The sequence below is a fragment of the Mytilus californianus genome, unplaced genomic scaffold (genome assembly GCF_021869535.1).
Source record: "Mytilus californianus isolate M0D057914Y unplaced genomic scaffold, xbMytCali1.0.p SCAF_9, whole genome shotgun sequence".
Lineage (NCBI taxonomy): Eukaryota > Metazoa > Mollusca > Bivalvia > Mytilida > Mytilidae > Mytilus > Mytilus californianus.
The window spans coordinates 96,809,300-96,819,840 of NW_026262745.1; positions in this window are offsets into that span (position 1 = coordinate 96,809,300).

Consider the following 10,541-nt stretch of genomic DNA (forward strand, 5'->3'; position numbering starts at 1 on the left):
TGAAAGTTGAAACAACAGACAAAAAAAAGTGTTACACACAGTCATATAAGTACTGGTACAGTATATTATGGCATTGTCACAGTCTTTTTGAGAGTCTAGCATTTATGAGATTTTTTCCTACGTTTGAAAGATTGCAACATTTGAGAATTGTTATTGGTCATGGCGTTATGGGCAGTACACTAATGATGTGTGTTACTTATTGAAAGCCATTACAGTCGTAAAATGAATCATGCAAAATTCTTAGGAGGTTTGAAATATTATTTGATAAGGTGTTTAGAGGATTTGGTACTTTTATACAATAATCATGTGTTTTCTGTGTTTGAAATATTAACATGAGTGGCATGTTTGAATGCTGATTGACTACGGTATCATTAGAAAAGTAGTCAGTACTTTGTTTCTCACATGACTCACATGATTAAGAATAACCCTGTCAATAATTTTCCAATTATAAATTTATAAATTATAAAGAAACTCGGGTTTCAACGCCCAAAAGTGACCTTAGAATTTATTTAGTCATGTTGGTCATATAGCTCTTCAAATATTTCGGTTTTCATACATCTTTGGCTTTAGAATATTCCTCTTTGAGCGGTCCCAATTAAGGTTTTGGTAAATCCAGAAAACTGTGCTTTGGATGCATGAATTTTGATGGTGTTATTTTGATTGTTCAAATAACATTCTTATTTTCAAAATTATTAAGTATAAATAATTACTTTACATTATGATTCTATCTTTAACAATATCCAAGACGTTATAAGATTGTAATTTCTAAATTACATCAATTTACCAACCAAACAATTACTTTTCTCTTGGAAAATAACTAAAAGACCTTTATGTAATATATGTAAGGCCATTGAAGATTATGAACATTACTTTTTGACATGCAAGTATATGAAATTATTTTGGGATCAATTAAACAAATTATACTGACTTGTCCGTAGATATTTCATGATGTTTCTGAATGTTGACTTTCATTTATTATCTTCCTTGTTTCTTTCCCCTCTTTTGTCATTTTCCCTTATTTACATGCTCACATTGATGACTCAGCATCATTTATTGACATATCTGCCAGATACCGGCACAGTCTTTTTACCGTCCACTTTGGAATTATACTCACCTGTCATCTTTTGTAATCATTCATTGAACACCAGCATACCTTTGTTATTCATGCTGGCTCCAGACCACAATTAATGATCCTGCTTTTCGTTGTCCACAAATATAGTTCCCTTTAATTAAAGTGTATTTTTTCTTTATTTCTTTTCTTTCCTTTTCTCATACATTTCTTAAATTTTATAAGGTGGAAATGAAAGAAGAGAGCTGAAATAAATTTTTGGATGTTTTATTTTAACTGATTTTGATATGGAGAGAGTGATAAGGCCAGGTGCAAAAAGGTAGTATTTACAGTTTTCGGAACATCTCTTGACTTGTCCATAGGGGTATGGATGTGTATTGGCTAAATTTGTAAGATGTAAACGTTCAATTTTTCTGAAACTTGGATATATTTTTGGACTTGTACTGTACATTACACACACAAAAAATTTGACAAAAAAAACAGGTAAATTTTTTTAAATGCGACAAAACGTTATAAAGAACTAATAGGGGGAATTAATTGTGGTCTGTGGCCTGCTACCTTGTGTTAATAGAGTTGATTATATGACAATAAATAAAACGGTTATCTTTAATGAAGTCCATTATTTAATGCCCAGCAAAAAATAGATGGGAGTCATTACACAAATACTCGATAAACTTAAAATAGGACATCATATAATATCACTTACATCACTTTTGTATGGTTACAAGATAAACAATACAAATTATTACAGTATCAATGATTTTCTAACCATTATACTTTTTATTGTACATAAAGTATATTATATATCCGAGCAGAAAACAAAACATATATTATATTATTTTCTTTTTAATAAGTTGCATGTTATTTATAAGCCATCCTGTATATTGTGTACTAACAAGTACTAACCTCATCACTGAAATTCTATATACTAACATTAACGAAGTAAACACAGGAAAATTGCTTAAGGGAAACCTAATTTGGGTAAAATTTAAAATACATATAAAACATAATCCTATGAAATGACAACACACACAATTGAATCAAACTAATGATTTTACATTGTACATATATATAGAAATAAGCAGTTGGTGTATGATTGCAAATGAGAACCTACCAATTGGAGATCAAATGACGAAGGAATAAGCACCGTACGGCCTAGATCAATGAGAAAAACGCATTCCGTAAAGTCAGCAGCTGTTAATCCCTCATATCTTTCTTTTCTTTCTATCCACACATAAAAGGTCCTTACAGGAAAAATGTTAAGCACAACAAAAAGTGAAAACAAACGGCCTCGTGTATAACAATACAAATAACGAAAAGCAATCATGAACCAACAACAACCTCTGAATTACCAGCTCCTGGCTTTTGACAGGCACATAAAGAATGTGGCTTGATTAAACATATATGTGAGCGCTCAACCGTTCTTAAACTGGAAGAGTGTTGTAACAGCACAAGGTAAACGTAAAGGTAAGATTATTTAAGGAATAATATCAATTATACAAGTGTGGTTAGAAATATGAAACATAAACCTATAATCTTTCTATCCACACATAAAAGGTCCTTACAGGAAAAATGTTAAGCACAACAAAAAGTGAAAACAAACGGCCTCGTGTATAACAATACAAATAACGAAAAGCAATCATGAACCAACAACAACCTCTGAATTACCAGCTCCTGGCTTTTGACAGGCACATAAAGAATGTGGCTTGATTAAACATATATGTGAGCGCTCAACCGTTCTTAAACTGGAAGAGTGTTGTAACAGCACAAGGTAAACGTAAAGGTAAGATTATTTAAGGAATAATATCAATTATACAAGTGTGGTTAGAAATATGAAACATAAACCTATAAGTAAAAATATGCAAACAAACCTTTAAAATGCACTTATAAATTGATATCTTTCAAAGGATTGCCCATACAAGCGTTTTCGCTTACTTCAAATTGGGTCATTTCCATGTATAACACTTTTTAACGAAGAGGAAAAAGGCTCAAATTTAGCTTATTTTTCTTTAAAATGTTATTCAGATACTAATTCTTACATTTGAACGACTTCTAAAATACAATCTTAACTCGGCTTTAAATACTCCATGGGTTGAATGTTTTGGATTTGAGCGTCATTGACAAGTCTTTGGTAGACGAAACACGCTTCTGACGTACACATTTTAATCATGGAATCTTGATATTTATGACGAGTTTCTTTAATTGACTTTAACGAACTTGGCAGCGCATTTCAGTCCTTGGTTGCATTGAAAAAGAATGATGAGGCATACATCCTTCTGATTTTTTGAACAAGAAATTTAACGAATCTAACAGTTTGTTTTTTGCCATTGTAAGGCTATTTTTTACTTGTATGATATACCGGCACACCAGGAGAAGCAGGTATCATCAGAGTGACATTGAAAAAGAGCCATTGTAAACGTTTTACTGGTTTTTGTGGACAGGCAATTTGCCTTACGGTACATTACTTTTTAGTCTAGAATTTACCCTTTTAATGAGAGATTTAAATGTGCTCTCCACGGATAAGTTTTTATCAATGTCTAGACATAAATATCTAAGTTTAGATTGCTACTTAATTTCATGACTTTTACCTCAAAATTTAATACTCGTTTCAATTTTGTTTCGGCCCAGAGATGATACATTCTGTTTTGCTTAAGTGTTATGAAAGTTTTTTTGTCATCGAGCCAGTCAGTACAAGACTACAATATTTTGCTAGCTTTGATGATATAACATTGAGATTTCTATATGAAAAAGTGTCCTAGAATACTTCCTTAGAAGACTCCACATGTGATATTAAGGAATTCAGATTCGGTACCATTAACATTTACAAGCTGTTTGCCTCCTGATAGGTATGACTCAAACCATTTTACATCTTTAACTCCAATATATCTTAATTGTTTATAAAGTATTTGGTGATCGACAGTGTCAAAGTCTTGTTGTTCGTCTATTATGATCATTTCTGGAAATAACCCTTTAAAAGTTTGGGATTTTATGTGGTCAAACAGATGGATAATACAAGTATCAGTGCAGTACGAGCTCCAAAGCCGGACTGAAATCGATATAACAAATCGCTTTCAAGCAAATTGTCTGCAGTCGTCTATAAATAAACTTTTTAAGAATTTTAGATATGATGCAGAATACTAAATGATCTATAGTTTCCTATCTCCTTTCCACTTTCTTTTTGTAAAGAGGTTTCACTCTAGCTAGTTTTAATTCATTTGGCATGTTTGGCACTATTCCAGTTATAATGGATAAGTTCACCAAATAAGTTCATTGTTAAGCAGAGTTTTTACGCCATGTTTGATGAAATTGGCTGGAATATTATCTATACCTGTACTGTTATTCTAGTAAAAGTTTCTCGATTTCTGATATTTTTTCTATCATTTCTGATGTCATCCATGGTTCCGTTTGTTTTCTTATCTTTATATCTCTGTAAAGTGTAATATTATATTATTCAGAATAGAATGAAAGATGAATCGAAATTTTTTCCATGCGTCCGCGACATTTCTACACAAATGTAAGAATGACCGCAATATAAGAATAAACTGTGAAAATCAGTCGCGAACGATCGGTACGAAACACACATAAACATGCACCGAAATAAGAAAACTCGCTGCTTCTGATATTAAGTTTAAATCAAATTACAGCAAATAAATAAATCATGCTTTCCCAGACTAAAGTATAAAATAGTATATACATTTAACGGATTTAGTTTAAAAACCGTAAATCAGTCTGAGAAATGCATGACCTAGAGAAATACCAAAAGAAAAGTAAGCAGTATAGACAGGTTGTAGAATCATGAGTTCTCATAACTGTACATTTTTTGTCCGGATTTGGCTAAACTTTAGGTCTGTTTGTGCTCTACCGAAGTTTTCTTAAGGTTTTGGTTTTTCAAATATTTCGGCCGGGAGGATCACTGAAGAGGCACTAATTGTCGAAATGCGCATCTGGGCATACATATTGGTACCTTTAATGTTATCATAGTAATATAATATATGTGATAGGGTCATTTATATATTGAAATTATTTATTTGCAATGTACATATATTTTATTATTTATTATTTTCCATGTCCAGATAATTGTAGTTTAAAATATATGTAGTATTGATTTATTACGAAAGTATGGACATAAACAGTAGATTAATACAGGTGATCAATACTTTATATACATGTTTTTACTATTGTGATGTCATATCGACTGTTTAGTTGTGATGTAAGTCTTGTGATGTCATTTCGTATATCTGTGTGATGTAGATTTGGTACAGGAGTTTCATTGGTCGATTATGTCACAAGGGATTAATTCTATTTTCTGATTGGTTAGATTTGACCGAGGGAAATTACAAAATTTTGATATTGTTTGAGAGAAAGCACTGGATCATTTTGTCTTGTGTAACTTTCGGAAATTTATTATATTTCTGTGATTATTTATTAGGAAATGTTCCTGTTGTCTCTAAGAATAAAGGTATTTATATTTGTATTAATAAATACACTTGATGTTCAAAAGATTATAAAATTATACAATCAGATGTCCTGTACCATAGTCATAAAATTGTTAATAGCATTACTTCATTTTAATATTTGTATCTCATTATTTTAGTATAATGTATTAAGTGATTAAATGTTAAATAGCAAAATCTATGAAGTTTCCATACTCAATAATTGACAGTTGTATAAAGTCCCCCTTTTTATGTTACTTTTGTAATTTATCAATACTACATATATTTTAAACTACAATTATCTGGACATGGAAAATAATAAATAATAAAATATATGTACATTGCAAATAAATAATTTCAATATATAAATGACCCTATCACATATATATTAAGTTATGTAATTTATAAAAATAAAATCAGTGTTAGTACCAATTAAAAAAATATTTAAAGATTTTGCAACACTGTTTAATTGATAGTCGATATTATTACATGTATTTAAAGGATCAACGAGTTTACATGGATCGCATCTAAATATAATATAATCAACATTATTGTAAAATTAGAATGTGATATATCCCATTTTAATAAAACTTCTGCAGGTACAGGCTAAATTACACAATGTTTGTATATTTGAAAAATCGAAAAATATACACACTATAGGAAGTTACCACTAATAGGGAACATATACAGGAATGTGGAAGTCATTTGTTCTTTTAATTTTTTAAGTGAAGTCAAATAACAGTTATGTTCATGGAGAAAATAAATAGGAACAAATGATTTCACTGAAATACAAATCTTCGGATATTACATGTAGTAATAGTACTGCAACTGACCTCGAAAAAGGCGCTTAGTTAACGAGTTTAATGTTCCGGAATAACACACGGCTGCAAATTGTTTTAAATGATAGAATAATATCTATATTTTAATTTCCGTCTGGTCGTAAAAAGTTTCTTTGGTCACATTTTTGTATTTTAGCCCTTAAATGGGGTACCCCTCAATTTACGGTTTTGGGTGGTCACCTTAAAATCCAAAAACAAATTTATTTTGTTAAATTTCCGGCTCTTTTCGTAAATAGTTTCGATGCACATATCATCAAGGATCATCGGAATGATGAAGACATAAATATAATACCATCCCCGAGTAAAACTCTTAAACTTAAAGTTGGCAGTTTTTAGATGGAAATTTAACGCATTCTTCTCTGAAAACGAGAAAACTTATGATTCAAAAACAGTATTTGACATTTGAGAGGAAAAAGTACATTATTGCAATACTGCATGCAAATTTCATTGGGCAAATTCCCAAACAATTTTGTCAAAAACTCAAAAATAAAATCATAATTTATACCTTTTTTTATTACGGAAATTTCATATCCGTCAATCAGCTCCATCATTTACTTTTTCCTTCACAATGAATTTGGTAGTTTCGATGTGATTATGTTCATTTTCTTGGATAAGTTAATTAATTATGAGTTTTTTTAAGAGTGATTTGATTAAATATAGTAGTTCTTTCGTGTGTTTTCTGTAAATAAGTTATATTTTTGTTGATAAAATTTTGACTTTTTATAAAAGTTAACCAAATCCTTCGGATAAGATGTTTTTTCCGGATATTGACTAGTTGTGGAAGTCCTGTAAAGTTTACTCCTACTAGTCCCAAAAGGAGAAGGCTTGACAATGTGTGGGAAAATATATTGTATGTTAATGTTCAACCTCAGAGCAATTATTATGCATGCAAGCTGTCGGGGAAAAAAGTACTTTTGATGTTTTGCAGAGATTTGGTGTGTGACAAGGTGATGCTACAACTAACTTCTCTTGATATTCTGCTTTTCTTGGACGAACGAGTTGTGAATCATCAGTGATGTTATAAGACTTACACCAGAAGGCAAAATTGTAGCGTCTTCAAATTAGAAACAACAGAAAGCCAAATATGTGATCAATCTGATCCACATGTATCCTCACAACCTGACACTTTCATACGATCTTGCGCTCAGTTTCCTCCGTTCCCCCTTGTAGTTTGGATATGAAAACATGTTTTTTGTGTAAAAGCAAAACCTTTGAAAAGGATAGAAAACTTCACAAAATTGAGTCGCCTGAACGTGTTGACAGTCTTTTGAGGTGTGCTAATGAGAGTAATCATTTATCCATGGTAAAGAATGGGAGTACAGATTTATTTTCAAAAGCAGTCTACCTGTCAGCATGCATTACCAAGTACTTATTGAAGTCAACACCTGTGAAATCAGGTAAAACAGTAACTGAAGAATTAGAAAATGAATTTGCTTTCAATTCATTGATAACGATTGTTAATGATGATATTTTCTTCCATAAATAGGCCTTTCTCATGTAGCACATCCTCGGCATATACCGATCACTTTTACCCAAGAATGTCTCTGATGATTACCCATCTGCCAAACTCCAGACCAAACTAACTAGTTGTTATGACACCTTACAATTCAGACACAGCAGGGACAAGGGATTTCAAATATAGAGTTCAGCTCTGAGCTCACTATAGGGGATACCATATCTGCTGCAGGAAAATTGAAGTCTATGTTAAGACTTTCAGAATTACACCCAGGTGTGTCTGAAGATATCAAGGATACATTAAAAGAAGAAGAATTACTTCACTCTGCCGCAAGCGCTCTTAGAAGCTATGGAAAAGATGCCCGCATCGCTTTTTTGAAAAATCACACAAAGGCGCTTCTGAACCGTGTGTTGTCTCTAAAGATAAAAAAGAATCGTAAATGTATGGCTATTACAAAATCAATCGTTTCTGTAGCAAATTCAACATTTCGCCCATTGCATTTGGGATTGGCCGTGCAGTTATATCATGACTATGGGAATATGGGTCACGAACATTGATAGAAACTTTGTACTCACATGGCTTTTGTGTTTCCTATGCAGCGGCAAGACTATACCCGACAAGCATTGCCATGCACGAGTTTGACCGAATCAAGACGGTATTTACTCTCCAGATGGCATTGTTTCAAAACACCAAGTGGGTGTTTGATATAAAAAGGTACCGACAATAAAGTCATCAACACGGAGACAATTAAAAGTGAGGAACGTTTCATTCCATGGCACAAGCAGACTTTCAGGTTTGTCAATCTACAATTGATTCCAGTTTGCATCTGATTAAAGTGAAAAGAGGTCAAGATAACACTTTTCAATTTACTGACAGTGCATCATCGTTGGCGGCTGTTTCATTATACTAAAGGTAAGAGAGGTCTTCCTCGCGTTCCGAATGTTTCAAATACATTTCAAATTGTGCTGAAAATATGGAAAACACATCAGATATTCCTTGGGTAATTTTGCGCTCCATGTTAAGATATATCGGAAATATTACTGTTAAGTCAGAAACGTTTGACCATCAAGTTATTTCATTTGAGACCAGATATAACAACGCTTTCTGACTTCAGGCTTGAATTTTCGGCCGGGAAGACAAAAATGAATAAACCCCCAACATTTTTCAAGGGACAAATGTCATCAGATTACTTACAAGATTGTATTGGTACCTGCAAAGGTAAATCTCTGTGCTTAAAAGCGGTGTTTGCTTTGAACAAACTCTGTCCTGCACCGAACTAGTTTGTGTCATGAACAGGAAGTGTGTTGTAGTGCAAATACGCATACCATGACGAAGAGATTGATCCATATCCCTCTATAATGAAGACTAGAGCTATTGTATGTAGCTTTTAATAGACAAGTTATATAAGGGTCTTGACCGATTTTAAATTACAACATTAGCAAATTGGCATTAAATTGTATTTTTCATTACTTCCCTAAAAAAATGATGAGTCTACACTTATTTACCAGGATAATGCAACTAAGACAATGTTCATGCACCAAACTGAGTTTGTTTTACACTCAACCAACCGCTAAATCAATGCATGTCACACTTATGATTTTTTTAACCTCGCATTCGCCTCGGTGTACTATGATTTTTTTTGTGTTATAACTGATCTGTCCGGACTTTGCAAATACACAATATTTATAACTAGATCCTAATTTTCCCAAAATACACATCATTTTAGATGCAAAATTAAAAACATTGTTTCAGCGCTTGAATTTTGTTTTTTTCAAAGATAGAAAAAATATTTAATAATTTGATAAACTGGTGTTTTATAGTTTAGAAAATAATTCTGTAATATACTGTAGTGAAAAACTATAAGAAATATGAAAGTTGATGGATGTAAAAAGGTCAAGGCCACTTCTACTTTTGCTATGTCATAAATGGAAAAAATCAGGAGGTTCCAGATTAACGCCATTTTGTAATAGCAGCTCTTCATATAAATAGTCAAATTTGTCGTTTTAACATCCTTTGCAGCATATGCTTATGATTGAACCGTTTTTGCAGCATTCTAATGAATGAATATCAGAAAATTTCTCCTTTTTGTCCTTGTGGTTGTAATACTGATATTTTTAGGCCTGACCTTTGACCCCAATTTCACAAAAATGTGACCACTCTGAAATTTTACGACCAAACTTTTCTTTTTGTACACGTTTTCCTCTTTCCATCGATATATAATTTAGGTGTGTGTTCTTCCGGAACATTAAAGTTTTAAAAAATTAACTCTGGTTGCAGTACTATAAGGATAAAAATAAAAAGATGTGGTATGATTGCAAATGCGACAAATATCCATCAAAGTTCAAATTAATTTCAAATAAAATTGAAAGATGCCAATATTTTCCCTTTAGTTAAAATATTACGTAACGGCAATAAAATTCTGTTCTTTTTGGTACTTCAAGACGGACAGTTTTACACAAATTAAAAGCTTTTTAAGTATAAAGTTATGTCGATACTGTAACAATAAAAAATGTCAATATTTTTTTTTTATATAGTAAAAGCCTGTACTTGCCTGATAAATTCTCTTTTTATAACTTAGGATGAATTATTTGACATAAAAGGGAAGGAATTATTTCGACGGAATGATTTTATAAAAAGTTATTTCTGTGAAAACAAAGTTTCATAGATTTATGTACGTCGTCTGTTTTATTTCAAGTCTTGAATCTCTGCTCAGTTAAATATACCGTAATATATAATGTTGACAA